Raw genomic sequence first — 17269 nt, forward strand, 5'->3', positions numbered from 1 at the left:
TTCACTTCTTATTTCCTTCATGGATCACAATCTTTCCTATATCTGCTACAGACTTCTTAAGGCGTCCGTGTGCAGTTCAAGGGTCCCATTAACAACAGGGATTGTTTGTATGACCTAATTAGATTTCCACAGAGGCAGCCTTAATTGGCCCTTTTGGTTTTTTGGATTGTCCGCAAAGTAATAGTGCAATGGCAGTGTTCATTTTGCTTGGCAGTATCAGGCCATATATCACATCCTTTTCCTTCCAGTCCTTCAAATAAGCTTGTCTCATTCTTATTTTGGTTTCAAATTATAGATTATAAATTTCACTTCTCTCCACTTTTCTCTATAATTTGACCCCCAGCTGTTGAAACTACTTCAAGTGATTCCCCCTGCCCACCGTCTACCCCCATTGCTAACGGTTTCATATGAAAGACAGCCCTAGCTTTAGGAACAAATGACGTCCCTCAGACCAGCTGTGTCTAATAAAAACCCAACCTCCAACTCTCACTTCCAGTCCTCAAAAGGACAAAATTGATTTGAAAGTGCTGACGATAAGATACATGGGAATACAAAATCTCCTTCAGTCAACAAACCAGAGCTGTGCAGTGTGACATCATTGTATCCAAAAGAAATGATGCTGTCAGTTTCTCCATTGCCCTGTAACTAGAAGTTATTACAGTTGTCCTGTAGGAATGATGTTTGTTCATTTAATTTAGCCTTCTTCTAGTCTGACCACAGCTATTTTCATTCCTGTAGAGCCATAATGAACATTAGATCAATTTTGTGAAAAACACTTGCTAGTATTGGATGACCACTTGAAACAATATATTTTTTGAAACTGCAGAGTACCTAAACAGGGGAAACAAGATTACACTGTGCTAGAAACGACCCTGCAACACTTGTTGCACACACAAACAAGACTAGCAGGTGACACCAGCCTATATTACTTACTTTTGCACTCTGGATGTCCTGGCAACCAGACGAAAGGTTTCCTGTATCTGGCTGTGTGGCTGAATACAGATGTATCTGCGAGCAGACAGGGTTTCAAATCACTCCATTGCTTGGGAAACCTAAAAAGAGGACAGAGATGATCATTTTGGCTGAGTATTCAAAGACCCTCTGTATCCCTTTCTCTACCTATCATCAGCCAAAGCAGGGTATTTCTGCAATACTTATTGCTGAAGGCAAAAGCAGTAACTTGAATCTCCCCTTTTCTTTTTTCCTGGTGCTCATTGGAGATTTATTCTGTTTGGCAACTCTCAACCTCTATGAAAACCTTCATCCCTCTCTCTCTCCTCACCCTTTTCTCTATTCTACATGGATGGCTTTAGAGTTTTTTGTTTGTTTGTTTGTTTCTGGACATCTGATTGAGAACACTCTCTAGAACTCAGATAAGTAATGTTTTCATGAGATTTCTAGTATATCTGAGTCTTTGCTAATTTAGAAATACCTCTTTTCATTTGTCATTTAGTTCTATTTCATCCTTTAATCCCCAAGTGAAGCTGGAACCTAACAACTACTTATGAATTGAAAAAAAAAAAAAAGCCTGAAATCTCTTTTAAAGTTCAGAAGAGATGTCTTTTTTATTTATTTATTTATTTATTTAATGACATGAGGAGATTTAACTGCAAAATTAATGTCTTTGTTACTACTACACAGTGAAAAAATTTTGATGACCAGAAGGAACATAAGTATCCATGCTCTATTCAAATTTCAAATAAAGGCTGCTCCTGCACATTCCCATGTTTCACTTTGGGCCTGATTCTGCAGATACAGCCATTCTGTGTCACTGAAAACTCTATAATTTCAATTTTCAGTGGGAGTCAAGATTATTTATCACCTTCCAGGAAGTTCTGAAGAGCTTACAGAAGTGAAAATTTAACCACACACAGGTCAATAGTATAGGCAAGGAGGCTGGAAAATCACGAGCTTCCTCATAGCTGCCAACATGCATGGTTCGTGCAGTGAGCCACAGAAATCCTGGAGAGAGAAAATCAGTTTGCTTCTTCCTGAAACTGCTCCCTGCAGAATATTTTGGAGAATTTTGTACAATGTAATTACAAATGACTGTAATGACAGGGCCTCTGCTTGTTCCACTGGAAGACTGTTTCACTATCTAACAGATCTCATCGTTCAGAAATGTTTCTGGTGCTCAGCTAAAATTTAATAACATCTTGTCATTAATCAGTCGCAGTCTCGCTTTGCTTTGTTGTGTCATTTAAGTGACTCTGGTTCTTTGGAGGATACAGCTCTGCAACAATGTAGAATTACGTACCCTGTGATATGGGAAATGAAGTACTGGGAGTAGGAACAGTTCATAGAAGTACTGTTATTTGTAGTTAGCTCTGAATATCTGCAGAAGTATGTAACTTCTGTAAAACAGATATGTTGACATCTTTATATGATTGTATATGTTGACAAACCATCATTTGGGCAGGGAATTTGCTCCAACCCAAAAAAGACCACTTGCAACTGAATAGGTTTCAGAACTCAGCCTGTTTCTTGGTTGCATGCTACAAATTTGATTTAGCAAAGTAAAATGATTTGATGTTACGATACTGAAAATGATTTTGTGGAGTTGTTCTTTGCAATAGAGGCTTCCACAGATGAAATCCTACGGTTAATCCTATATAGCTGGGATAGCAAATCTGTATTTCAGCTGATAGGTAGTATTTTTCTGCAGAGCAGAGGCAATTTCCTGGGCCTTTACAAGTATTTTTGTTTAATAATGTTGAGAATGGTGTTTTCATATCATAATTGGCTTATTTCCAAAATATTTGCAAGTCTTGATAACTGCACAGCACAGTGGTATGTAATGCATAAGCAATCATCCGGAACTCAAAAACTAGGCACCTCACCTGTTTCCAAAGGCAGCTACCTTGCATTTCTGTCTCTCTTGAAAAATTCACACAGAAGTCTCTTACCAGACATCCTCGCTGTTCTACATCAACTGAAAAAAACCTACCCCATGATATTCTGTATCACTTCCTTGGTCCAGTCACTGCACAGTACATTAATCTCTTCATAGGATTTTCATCCTGAATGCTTACAGGTGATGCCTACCATGCCAGCCACTAGCACATCCTAGCATAACATTAAACATTTTAAAGATTCTTGGAATTTCTTAAAAGAGAATATCCAGATGTTTTGATGATAATACACTGCAGCACCCAGTGATGGCCCCCAATTTTTTACAGAAATTGCCTCAATTACCTATTGTATTTTTGCTTTATTTCAACAAACGTGGCAATATCCGCTATGATTTTAGTCCTGGCAAACTATCTCATGAGGAAGCATCTTAATTGTTTTCCCCTCAGTTTCTCTCCTTATTGTTGTCTGAATACTTCAGTCTTGCTCTTCCCAGTGTAGACGAGGAGGAACTCCACTGAAACCAACACAACAATGAACAGAGAGAGAAAACAGGCCCTTGTTCTTTCTGCTTCACGGTGGATCACTCCACAAGCCAGGAGTGAGTTTAACAGAACGCCTTGAGGTTGGATTTGGTTTTTGGAATTAATCGTCCCTATCGGTCCCCAGTGGAAGGAGCAGGGCTGCCAGTAGTTAATGCACTGCTGCTGGCTCAGGATCTGCCTTTGGCTGCCCGTGCTTCTCCAGAGCCAAAGGCAGTCGGCTCAGCTGGCCTAGGGAGAGGGCAGGACAGCAAGAGCCACCCCAGCTCCTAGCTGAGGTTGAGCCAAACCTTGTACAGGGTTCTATAAGTCAGCAGAACCCCACAGGTCACACTTGGGAGTGTCTCTGTGTCACACAAAGTCATCTACGTGACTTTTTCCCCCCCCTCAGCTTGGCACTTTGTCCCCTCCCAGCATGGTGGACAGCCTGACGGTGTTTTAAAGGAGTATTTGCTCCTCATCCTGACAGGACAAGCCACCCCGGGTGCCCGGACAGGCACTGAGGGGCTCCTGGCAGTGTGGGGGGCTAAGTACCCGGTCGAGGAGCAGCGAGCCTACCCTCACCTACTCACACAACCCCTAGGAGCGAGCCGGGTGAGCCGTCTCTTTTCTGCCGGAGCCCTCTATCCCCGCACGCTGCTTAGGAGCCAGCAGGTGGCGGGGAGGGACGGGAGGACACGGAGGCGTTAAGCGAGGGCGAAGCGGCCATCGTGCGATGCTGAGGGGCGGAGGAACTCCTGCGGCGCCGCGTGGAGGTGAAGGGACCCCGAGCGGCACGCGCTGAGTGAGAGGCGCGAAGGCACTGTGGCGCGGAGGGGTACGGAGAGCGGTGAGGCGGCCCTGAGGCGGCCCTGAGGCGGCCCTGAGGCGCCGAGGTGCTGGAGGGCACGAAATGGCGGCGGGGTGGCCCTGATGCGACCACGAGCTGGCCCTGAGGCGCTTAGGGCTGCATTTAGGTATGCAGATGGCTGCCAGAAAGGATGCGCACAGATGTGGGCCGCTGGATCGGAGCGGGGATGAGGCACTGTGGAGGTCTTCAAGGAGCATAGCTTTCCTTGAGGAGCTGCATGCGGTGAGTATGTGCTGAAGGATGTCTTCAGAAAGGGGTGTGGGGAAGGTGGGGTTATGTGTTTTGTTCTGTGAAGCGTGTTAAAAAATGACGTGATGGTTTTTGTTGTGCTATTTCAGAATCAACAAAACAATAAAAAAACTTAAGGTTCCTTTTCTCTGAAGCCTATATTTCTAATATTAAGTATATTTTTACTTAAGAAGGTGGACAGCTTTTATAAAAATGTTGTTTTTTTTTTTTTTTTTTTTTTTTTCAGCAGGTTCATGTTTTTCAGGTAACATGTTTTGCTCCTGTTTCCCTTCCTGTGCTCTGTGTCCTGGGACAAAGTTTTTACTTCAGGGCTAGTGCATCTGGTGACACACATCTGCCTAGCTGTGTGCAGGACTGGCACGGCCTGTGCACAGACGGAAACCTGTGAATATGCACCACTGTAAATATGTTCTAGGGCTGTACAGTGACAGAGTGAGGCTCCAAGGGGCTCAGTGTCTGTGAGACGTAGGCTGGAAATGAATATTTCACATGGTGAAACATTAAACAGTGGGAGCCAGGTGAGAGGAGCAGAAGGTGATGAGAAGCTTGAGGGGTTCGGCAAGACAGGTGTGACAGAAAATTATTCTTAGAAGCCTGACGCATGTCATGTATCTTCTTTGAATCCTAGTCCAGGTAATATCATTGTTTATACCTCAGTTATCTACCATTTGAACGGCGAGTGAAGCTTTGGTAGCTATTTATGTGTTAATCACAAAGGATTTGTCACTATAAATTAACTAATAGAGCTGTAACGCTGAACTTTTGGAGTGTGTCACAACTTCTGTTGTGAAAGAAGCATTTGTTGCCATAGTTCATAACAATTTCCCACTCCCCAAAATAAACTACGTAAGCAATTTTTTTTTCTCATTTGAAATGCATCCCCATTAGGGTGACGGGGGGGCTGTCTACACCTAGACACTATAAATATGCACATGAAACTTAAGTGTAGGCAAGTTTTTCATCCGAAAATATCACTGAGTTCTTGTGCAAGCTCTGAAATTTTTCAAAACACATTGTTTTGAAAAGATAAATTAACCTTCTTTTTATGGCCACTGGAATTTTTGTCTAAATAGGATAACAATGCAATTTCCAATGAGAAACTGTAATGTGAGAATACTGAAAGAAATGAAAATTGCTGAAAGCCTGGTGTTTTCTTCTGGTTTCCCAAACAAATGTAGTTTTGTTATCAGAGGCTTTTTAACAAAAACAGTAGTTTAAAAAAAAAGAAAAACACAACAATATCTATATGGAAATTGTTACAGTTTTCTCTTGTGCTTTAACTTTTGGTAAACGTTTCTCTAATTTGTTCAGATTTAGACTACCCAGATATGCCAACAGAATTTCATTTAAATTCTGGTTTGTGTGTAGTTGCAAACTGCATGAGTTGATTTAAAGCCTTTAAAAAATAGTGTTAATTTGGCCCAAATATTTGCTACTCTGTAACTAAAATTCCTGCTTTATTCCTATTTTTAAGATGGGAAATGTCAGGGAGATAAGTACTTTCGTAACATAGAGGCTGTGCACAATGTTGACAACAGCCATTGGTGGCCTCTGCTGGGAATTGTTCCCAACTAAATGGTAGCACTGCTGGTTGACTAGGCTTGAATGGCATCCACAAATGAAGGGCATCACATCAGTTGGTAGGTGAGTGAGCACCTGGCATTTGTAGTTTATGCTCAGACTAAGACTAAGCTTATAGACTGATGATTGCATTCTGGTGATCTTTGCTGGAAGAGTTTGATGTTGACATAGGCTACTGCCACATGGCTCTTGCTGTGAACCATGTGGCTGTCAGCTCATTCGGAGGCAGAGCTTTACCACTCTCCTACACTGTGTCTCCTGCCACGAGTGCCTGAGAGTAGAATAGGTCCTGTGTGCTGCTGTGCTGAGGCAACCACAGTGCCCTACAGAGTTTCACATGTTCTACTGATTATCCAGCACACTTAAACTTTGAGTTATAAGGGTGACCCCAGCCAGTTGGCTGAAAAAATATATTTGACATCATTGAAAATGTATGCTGCTGCTGAAGCATGGATTTTAATTTGAGGAAAATGTCGGCCATAATCTAGCATACATTAAAAAATATATCTTTTTATTTCCATATGGGTCACGTTAAGGAAAATATTAAAAAAATAAAAAAAGCCAACTCTATTATATGAAGTCTCATTAAAGCAGCCTGGAAAAGTTTAGCCAATTTACAGGCTATACATCTTAATCTCCCCAAATTACAGGAACGATAGAAAAACGGGTGGCAGAGAGGAAAAGCGGGACCAGCAGAACCTGGCTTGGGGCCAAACAATGGATCAAGTAGCCCATGCTTTCACTTGACTGCTACCCCTTGTTACTTAAAGAAAAGAAAGGATTTTCAAAGAAAGACCTTGAAGTGGCAAAGTATGGAGGGTACTTCCTTTGCCAGATTGAAGCTGAGACCGAAGCTTGGTTACTTTAACATGTTGCCTTGCCCCAGCTCTTTGGTATCTAGAGTGATAGATTTAAGAGGACAAAAAAAATATCTGCAATTGTGTTCTCTCTGTTCTAGAGTAAAATGGGGGAAATGGAGGGCGTATGATGGCAATGGGATACAAGTGATACTAATACACGAGGGAATATCTTATAGCTCAGGAATATAAGGTACTAAAAACACATCTTTCTGTTTATCTGACTGTTGGGATATGTATTCAAGAACTTTTTTTTTCTTCTATAGTTCTTAGCAGGCAGGTGTTGTTAAGTGAAAAAATGTCTCTGCCATCTTGGACAGCATCTGCAGAAAATCTAAAGTTAGAATGAGTATATGGGTGCTAAGGAACACAGGGACAAATAGTCAGAGGAAAAAGGAATGAAGCACTCAGACACAAAATAGCAGAGAAGTAATTGTCATCACTGAAATCAGTGTTGTACGGGTGGGAAAGCTACCTGATTATCTCTTCCACTACTGTTTGTGGGGATCTACTCAAACGGCAAAAGATAGTATATGAAATTGGGAAAAATCCTCATTGCCTTCTGTGTTGGTTTAGCAGACCATACGCTTCAGAAGGCATCAAAAAGAGGAAAAGTATCCTGACATGAATTACTGGATAAGTAGCCACGAAGGGAACAAATCTGAATAGCAGAAGGACAAGGAGAGAAGCTAGAAGATCTTGAGTGTTTCTGAATCAGCCTGATATTAGCTGAGGCTGGCTTAATGTATCTGAGAAATAATGTAGGACAGAGTAGGAATATAAGGTCTAGGAACATATGAAGTTGGTATAAATATTTTTTTTTTCTTTTTTTCCCTGTGGTAAGAATTCACAACTGCAATGTGGACCAAAAATGTGTGGCAGAAATCAATTGTGTGTTCTCACTGTATGTCTGATTACAGCTGGCCAACCTCATCTCATATTTCTGCAGTACCTAGAAAGCACACTGGTAGCAAGCAGGCTAGCTACCAAAGCAGACAGAGATACTCCACATTTACTTCATTGCCCTTTCAAGATGATTGTATGTGTGCCAATATTAACCTGAGCTTATGGATTCCTCACCTACGAAATCACAACTGTCCGACAAAGCAGTTCAGTACTGTTTTGGGAAGACTGTCTCACTGAACCATCTATTTTATGCTTTTAGATCAAGGTATCTACTGCAGGAGTTTTTGCTGGAGATAGGTTTGTTTTTTGTTTTCATTGTGTTATTGTTATTAATTTTTATTTAATTTTTATTTTCAGTGCTCTGGTAGGCAGTCTTCACTATGACATTCCATGGGCTGAATCTTGAAATCTTCTGTTCCTGCCTTCCTATTTCTTGAGCCCTCTGGCCAGGGATTGCCCCATTATTGATGTAACAACCAAAGGGAGGGGTTACTTCACAGCAGACACTTTGTGTGGCCAGCTCTGGCTTGTTTGAGGAGTTTCCTGCTGACTTGTTTGCTGGAGGAAACTTACAGCTTGGCAAATAAGTTGCGCAGCCTGCTTTCTTGTGTATTTGAGAGCATTTTTTTGCATGCATGTATGGCTGTTTGCGATGCCCTACCTATTTCTGTTGCGTAGAACTTTGAAACATTGCCTGTGGGGGCTAAGGCATTTTGTGTGCTTTTTGTGTGAAATGGGTCTTACAGTATGTGGTAACGTTAATATGGGCGTGTCCTGAAGGCAAGTTTATTAATACATCTAGAGATAATGGCCTTGGCAATATCTTGAAGCATCCTGCTCCATTAAATTATAGACTCTGTGGAGACAAAGAGATTAGGGAGAGCAAGGAAGATTATTCCATGCAACAAAATATCATCGTAATTTGCTAGTCTTAAAAACTTCACAGAATTAAGTGAGAAAAGCTGGATGCCTTAATTATGCTGAAGTTCCTACTGCTAGAACTGATGTACGATTGGCTCCACCTTACCAGGTTATAACCAAGATTACAGAAAGCAATATGTGTTTATGCAGTCATATCAGTAAAAATATTCAGAAGTGATCAGTGACACATGGAAAAAAAAAAGCTATTATTGGCTTTGTAGAGGTCTGCTTGGAAAAGTAATAGTGAGTATTTTCTCCTGATAACCTTAATCTCTTCAGTCCCTGTTTATTTTCATGGCTTGTCTGCAAACAGACCATAGAATATCCTAACTATTCAACATTTTATGAATTCCTGTTATCATTGTAAATGCAAGTACTTCAAGACAGGGGCTATGACTTCTATGTTCCTACTACACTTTGTACAGCGACATCTTAGTCTGGTCTGAATTTGGCTGCCTGGACAATACTTTGCCAAGCAAAGTAACTTGTTATTTCTAACAAATGTTTTGGGGTTCCCTGTGTAATCCATCTTTTGCCATTTTCTTTTGTTGGAGTAAGTGTCTATGATGTTCTTGGAGTTTCAGCTGGATTTTCTTGACTTCCGTAGTTCCTCTGGCTGTTCATGTTGTACAGCTTGACTTAGGGCTTAGTGATTTTGATTTGAACTGACTTCCTACCACCTCCCCTCTGGTAGGCTGACAGACTTCGCAGACTCCTACCGATTAAGTTTACTTTTCTGTAGTTAATTTCACTTCCCATTATTATTCCTTCAGATGTTTCTGAATGTCTGAGGTATAAGTCTGATCAAAGTTTTCTGACAAAAGGAAAAATTGTTGCTTGTGTGTTTATTAGCATCTGCACTGAAGAAGCGAAGACTGTGATGTATTTCTTTGAGCTAGCAGGAAGAGGTGTGATGCTACTTATCTTCCCTATGTTTTCTTCCGTTTTAACTTTTTTTTTGCCTTTTTTTTTTTCCTTCTCTTTAAAAGTGCTCTCAGACAACCTGTAATTGTGTAGGTGCATGGTTGAGAGCAGTGCTAGGGAATAAAGTCACTGAAATTCCCCCATTAAAGTACTTCAAAGTCCATTCTCAGTATGGAGTTTCTGGTATGTAGCTGTCCTTCAGGGTGACTTGACTGAGGTAGTCACCACATCACAGCTTCTACCTCTTAGTTTTGAAATTCCCAGTGAATACAGAGCTGGTCAATGTTGTCAATTTCAAAATCAATCTGCATATAGACTTCACTGTGCTATCTCTGGTATTTTATGACTGTTAAATCTTTTATCTTTTGGTAAAATGGACCTATATTACAAACACCTATCCTGTCTAATATGTGACTAAGTGTGCCACCAGGGCATGCTAGCTCGGGGAGTCTGGCCACACTTCTACGTGGGAAGTGCAGGAGGTACTTTCTTTATCTCTGCTGTCCCCAGCATTACAGGAGAAGTTGCTTTTCCACACTTGAAAGATTCTCTAGAATACGCGTGCCAGATTTTTACAGATGAGCCATACGGAATGAAATGCTTATCTTTCACTGAAAATCACTGTGAGCTGGATAGCTGACTCTCAGTGGCTTTTGAAAGATTGTAGTCATGAGGCAGATTAAGGAAGAATCAGGACAGTGCTATCTGCACAGCTTTCAGAGTTCTCAGAGCAGCGGAGAAAGTGTGATTGGAGTGGTATTGTTTGTGACTGGTGCCAGCCCTTTGAGCATACATGTACTTATATCATCTGCACATAGGCATTCAAGAAAACAATATTAAGGGATTCAAATTTTTCTTTTTCATTCTGTAGTTGAAACAAACTCCATTTAAGGAATGTGGAAGAGCACCATCTCAGGTTATAATTGCTTTATGAGGTTCTTTACCCTCTGTAGGTTAGCTCTAACTCTAAATTATAGCTACAGGAGGAGGAAAGTGATAGAAAAAGAAGGAAACAAATATCTATTTAACGGTATTACACTGACTGTTACATGTTAGCAGGTTCTATTATTCACCTGTATATATTATAAAAATTGTTTCAGTTGCTTTTTTTGTGGATCATTTATGTGAAGTAGGTGTTCAGTCCTTATTTTAATTTTTCAGATTCCTCTATAAAGAGTGTGGTTGACACTGCAAAACTGAAGTCTCTTGGAGAAAAAGGTTCTTTGTTGGAACCTTTTCTAATTTTGAGGCAACTTTCTCTGAAGGAATGAGTTCAAGTTTGGGGCTCAGGAGCCATGATGTCTGATCCTGTCTCGTCAAGCACTTTGTGTATGGCATAGGACAAGTCCTTTTGCCTTGGTTTTTACTCTTCACTGCTCAAGCCTAGGAATAGACATACTTTACAAAGTAAGATACCTGGTCGTTAGACGAAAACAACAGATATGTGTTAGTTAAGATTCTTGTTACTTTAAACTCCCCATATTTTTTGGGCGGGAGATAAGGGAACTTCCACAACTTTCTGACTGTATTGTCCTTGTCAAGCACTACTGGTGCACAGAAAGCTTTGAAGAACAGGTAATATTGTTCACCTTCTGCTCAAGTTCTTTGTCCACAGTATAACCATGCGGTGGTACACCATCTTGGAGCAGAGTGGGACTGTAAGAATACGGAGACTGCTTACACCAGGACATTGGGTTTTTATCTCATTAGTGTAAAGAAAACTCTTTATTACAGACCATTGGTCCTTACCAGTACAGCACACTTGATTTATCTTACTTGGAGCTCCTGAAATCTTCTGTCATACTAATACTAACTGTTCTCTTCTTTCCCTATTGAGCGTCACAGCAAGACAATGCAGACTATGCATATGATCTGTGATAGTGTTGCTTGAGCGTTTATGAAACAAGAGCAAGAAAAGTAGGTGCTGATAAACGTGTGTGTATGTATACACATAAATAAGTACGTGCATAGTAGAAAGGGGGAATTTTTAAAGACCTGGAATTCTTTTCTGTACGTGTTATATTAGCTACTGAATAGCAATACATTTACTCTATTCTGTGTGAAACTCCAAAAGCTGTTTAATGGGAATCTTGGCTGTTCCCTTGGACTGCAAGTTAAAAGGAAAGAAATGTCTTAATCTGTAAGTTGAATGCTGAGCCCATATGCATGGGCATATAAAATGGGCAACGTTTCCCTAAGCAGGAACGATAGCACAATGAGAAAAACTGGTGTACTGTCCAAAGACAAGCCTTCTGTTCATGTAGGAGGGAAGTTCATCAGTTCCCTGACGTGGAAACCTGTGTCTTTTGCAGTACTGATACAGATAACACCACAACATGGCTATGTTTACGTTGATCTTGTTTTGCTCCACAATGGGGATGACAACGTGACATTCTTACTCAGCCCAACAACATGTTCCAGCAAAAGAGGCTGATTAGTGTATTCTTCCGCACTTCTGCAAGGGAGGAAGAAAGGAGGTGAGTGTCTGTCCTCCTGTCTTTACCTCTGTTGTAGAGATACTCCAATCAAATGCAGAGCATTTAAGTCTGGTATTTCAGTAAAATCTGATATAATTTCTCTTCTGCTGCTGAACCGTGTGGCTACACACAGGCCTAATGATTCCAAATTTGCTGCTATGTAGAGTACTGTTTATTGATCAGGTAGCATGTGTGGGGTGCTAGAGCATGTTCTCTGTTTCTGTCTGACAAGAGTGAGTCATAGTCCCTGAGTCTTTTCTCCACAAACTGATGATACTTGAAAATTAAAACATTAATTTTTAAATGAGCCTGATCTTGAGAGGCATAGAGCTACCCATCCTGGTAGATCTGTATTTCCATTTCTGATCATGCCTGATGACTTATATTTGGCATCATTAGTAACACATGATAAAAACACGTTTACAGCTCAGAGGTCTACATTTGGCTTTTTTCTTTGTCCATTATGCTCTTTACTAGCCTCCTCGTCTATCTGATGGCTGACCAGTTATTCTCTATTCAAAAGAGGGATGGAAGAAGGAAAAATCTGGTGCCCAATCCTGAAAAATGCTATCTGCTCAGCTCTGAGGAAGCCCCTTGGATGCTAAAAAGGTGATATGGTGGTTATGAGAACAAAGAATTTCCATGGCACACTTTTCAATTCAATCTCAACGTTTGAAGAAGTCAGTTCATTAGTTTTAACAGAAATTATTATTCAGAACTAGATGATCGTCCCTTCCATCTCAAACCATTCTATGATTCTGTGACTTATTAAAAGTGATTAATAGGATAAAAATTAATAGGGTAAAATTAAAGTTCAGAATTCTGAGTATGTATTAGTGGACTTGTGTATGCCTTAAATGTATAGATGCTTTTGAAAATTTGATCCTCTCAATACAACCTCTCTGATCCTCTGTCTTGCTTCTCTAGAATGTAAAGTTCTTCTAGAAGTAGAAGCCACTACTAGATATATTTTCATGGTGTACAAGAATACCAGACTTGATTTTTTTTTTCAGAGTTCTTGAATGCCTGTCATGTTGTTATACAGCAGTCTTTTGAACTGACCTTTTACAAGATCTCTGGGGTATGCAGCTTGGGCACCAAGTCCACGCAGAGCAAACTTGTTCTTGGATGCCCTTAATCTCTGAAGCAGTTGTGCAGGCCTTCAACTGGAGCTAAATTGGCCGGGCTTCTGGGGCCAGTGCTAAAAGGAGACAAAAGCAACTCAGTCTGTCATGTAACAGTGGAATAACCTTAGGTAGTGCTGCAAGATAACAGGTAGAGGACGTCTTTGTGCTGTGCTAATGCTGGGAAGTTAGCCTAGGAGTTAGGCATATAGCTCCTGAGAGCTTCTGGAAAGCAAGACGAGTGAGTTTGCTTTCTTACTTTTTTTTTTTTTTTTTTTTTTTTTGTTAAAGTTGATTCTCTCTTCTGCTTTATCCCCCTCCTTCCCCCTCTGCTCCCTAAGCCTGCTTTTGATTTGGTTTTATTGGCTAGTGAAAGGAATCATTTACTAGTCAAGGGCCAAGCAGTGACAAAGGAATGCAGGTAAATTAGTTTCAGTTCCTATTTCTCCCCGTCTTTCTCCTTTGGAATTTGAGCTGTAGAAAATAAAGTCTTTTCACCCATTTCCCCCCCCACCCCGGCCCCAAGCCTTCTTCTAAAAGGATTTCCCCCTCCCCTGTAAACCTCTTTCAAGAACTTCTTTTTTGTGTCTAAGAAAACCCCATTAAAGTACCTAAAATGTCAAGGTGTATGACACATTCAATGAAATCCGACTGAAATGCATTAAAAAAAAAGGCTTTTTGCATGCACATTAAAAATGCAGAAATTAACTGCAAGTGCCATAAAGCTTGTTTTAATGAATAACTATGTACATACTAGAAAGTTTTACATGGACATATATCATGCTTCAAATGCTAAAATATAGTTAAAGTTTAAACATTTTGCTGAAGAAAATATGCAAAAGAACTTGCAGAGAATCAACACGGAGAAAACCTGTGTGTTCAGTCTTTCATCACTCAGTATTATTGAATTATTAAGCACTAAACTAATAGTAGTAGCAGTCAAACTGTCCATTCCCTTTTTCTTTCGTTTTCTTTTTTCTTTTTTTTTTTTGCTTTTTTCAATTCTTTCTTTTGGAAAACTGTGCTTTCTCTTAGACGAAATGCTTCAAATGTACCCGAGTGTTTCTGAACAGTACTCTTATGCAAATATCATCAGAAACTCGGGGCCTTCTTTTGTGAATTGCATTGGTGCCCTTTGTATTTAAAGTAATCCAAAATGCTAACGATGTTAAGTAGTACAACGTGTTGCGTAGTATACATGACAGAAAATTGTCTGTTTTTCTTTGATAGCTATTCCTGTTATTTCCATATTTTTTATCATAGAAATAATAACGATTTATGTTTTTTTTAACCACGCAAAGAAGTTGCTTATTCAGACTTTGCCATCTTCATAATTAGATGCACTTTGTCTTTTCATGCACAACTCAAACCTGAAGTACTAAAGAACTCAGTTATGTCTAGATAACAGGAAGGTTTTGGACAGCAGCTGGAGGAAGCCAGGAAATGTAAGTTAAGGTTGGTATTCCCTAGTTACTCCACACAGTTTTAAGTCAGTTTTGTGGGAAGAAGCACAATGATGAGAGAAGTAAGAACACAGCATTAGTTCTAAGACTGTTTCCTGGGTTTTGTTGGTTTGTATCATAACCTTAATAAAAATCTTCATTTCCTCAAAGAGGGGGATTTTTCCAGAAAGTAGTAACACATACAAACATTTTTTACACATAAGACCAGAACACTGGCAATTGGGAAAATGAACCTGAACTTGAGAATAATTTCTTAGAAAAATCTCCTGTCAGCTCTCTTTAAGCTGCTTTGTAATTTCCCACCAGTATTTAAATGACTGGTAGCAATCAAAGAATTTCTTCTCCCGATGGCCCAGTATCTTTCATTCAAATGCATGATAAAGGTCTTCTTTACAAATTATTTCCAGGGGTCAGCATTTCAGCCTGCTTTTGCTCTATTTAGAGCCCTTGGGGTCAGTTTCTTGTCTCACAGCAGATTTAGGAAGTAGGGAAACTTGCTCGAAAGCTGAGCAGACCGATGGTCTGAGTGAGTGAATTTGATAAGAATAAGATCAGTTGTCTCCTTACCAGAGCAATGATTTGGTTAGAGCCAGATGCTGTTGTAATGATTTGGAAGAAGTGTGCAAGAAATTGGGATTTTACTTGTGCAAGAACTGAAGGGACAGGGTGCTTGTTCCTTGTTTAGTATGGAAGAATAATTTGGATAGTGTTCTCAAGACGGTTAATGTTTGTGTATATATGTACTTAATGATTGTCAAATTGTAGTGGCTTTTATCTGACGTACTTGGTCCTTTCTACTGCATGATTTTGTCAACAGAATTTGAAACACTGTGACGTGCACACATTTATAACTTCACTTGCAAGACAGACATCCATTGATTGTATATTAAACCTTGTTTAAAGTCCTACAGACTATTGAAAAAGTGTTACTGTAAGTGTAAATTGATGTTTTGCATTGACCTTTCCTATGTAGCTTGTTGTACAATATTTGTATTTCCCATTCTGAGACATTATTATTATGCAGATACATTTTACACAGCATTTTGTTGAAATATGAAACAAACTTAAGAACATCACTTATTTAATGCACTTTTTTTTTTTTTAAGGAAAAAAAAGTATGCTCTAGAGGAAAAAACCTGCTAGAATTATCAAAATCACAGGAAAATATCCTACATTGTGACTGAACCTGGTATTCTCTTTACCATTGACAATGAATGTCTGTGTGCTGGTGGTTTAAAGAAAAAAATTACGTAGTCACACTTCTTGCTGAAGTGAACTTGTAGTATATACTTCCACAGGGAAAGAAAGAAATGGTTTGGGATGGGAGAGTTCACACAATATTAAGAAAAACACTGAAGGCAATAACTTTGAAATTATATAATGATAGTAAGTGTGGAATATGTTGGACCAAATTTGAAATTAGTTGTATGTCTTAAATTGTTGAAACATTATAATGAAGTCTTTCCATCTCTGTAGCAATTTTTGTCAAAGAAAAAAACAAAACAAAAAACAAATGGATCAAAAGTATCTTAATGTCTCAAAATATCATGATTAGTTTTGTTGTGCATCCACAGAGATACTTTCCATAGTGAATTGTGTGTTTTAATGAAGCAAAAAACTAGATCCATAATCTACCATGCTTTGGATAGTCTTAGTACACAAAAAGTAACTATTTTTCACCACTTTGAAACCAAACAAAAATAATTAATTTAATAATAAAGATAATTTGATCAGTATGTAATTACCAGCTTTCTAAAATTCATACTGAGTAAAAACAAACACAAATATGACAGACTTTTATGTAATGTGAACTCTTTACCCGCTTGAGTTTATTGATACCACTAAAGGAAAGAGTTTAAAAAATTGTGGGAAGCCTATGATGACAATGGTTAAAGTGTCAGGAAAAAAAAAAATCAGTTTGTTCACGAAAACTTTAAACAAGTCTATGCAGTTCTCTGTGCGCTCGCACACCTGAGCAGTTCAGACCCATAGGAGGTAAGTCTTGCTGAAGTAGCCAAAGTCAGACCCTGACTAAAGTGAATTTAAAGTTGAATATTTTTTATTTTTTTAAAACTGTTATTCTCTACCCTCTTCCCAGTCCAGCTGTGAGCAGCAAAGATCCTGAGCGTTTGAAAATTTCCCTTCCGTTCTGTCTGGAGAGCTGCAAAAGAAAGGCAAGGTAAGGAGGGCGAGGCTGGGGAGGCAGCGCTGCCGCCTCCGGCCTCCAGGGGGCACTGTGACACCACGAACTCTAGGCAAACCTGGGACTGGTTTAAGGGCTCGTTTCAACGACAACAAAAAATCGAACTTTGAAATCCTTTTTGTCTTCAGATGTTCCAAACCAGTATTCCAGCAAAGGAAATGAAAAAGGGAAACTAAACGAGCTTTCCCCCTCCCGCCTCTCTCTGGTTTCTATTTGTAATACTTTATTTCTACAACAAGCTCAAACCACTAGAAAGGCAAAAAAAAAAAACAAAAAAAAAACAAAATATGAATTTTTCCTTTTTCTTTTCACTGTAAACTCT

At 39.6% G+C, this 17269-nt stretch overlaps 1 long non-coding RNA gene across 2 annotated transcripts in view; it reads left to right on the forward strand.

The window, feature by feature from the left end:
• LOC137841273 (uncharacterized) overlaps positions 1–17269 on the forward strand; it is a 121848-nt gene that overhangs the window by 52086 nt on the left and 52493 nt on the right. For both annotated transcript variants that reach the window (XR_011088524.1, XR_011088525.1), the window contains exon 2: positions 16843–16923. This is a non-coding gene — a long non-coding RNA (uncharacterized lncRNA). The remainder of the gene's footprint in view (positions 1–16842; positions 16924–17269) is intronic.

The sequence above is a fragment of the Anas acuta genome, chromosome 17 (assembly GCF_963932015.1).
Source record: "Anas acuta chromosome 17, bAnaAcu1.1, whole genome shotgun sequence".
Classification (NCBI taxonomy): domain Eukaryota; kingdom Metazoa; phylum Chordata; class Aves; order Anseriformes; family Anatidae; genus Anas; species Anas acuta.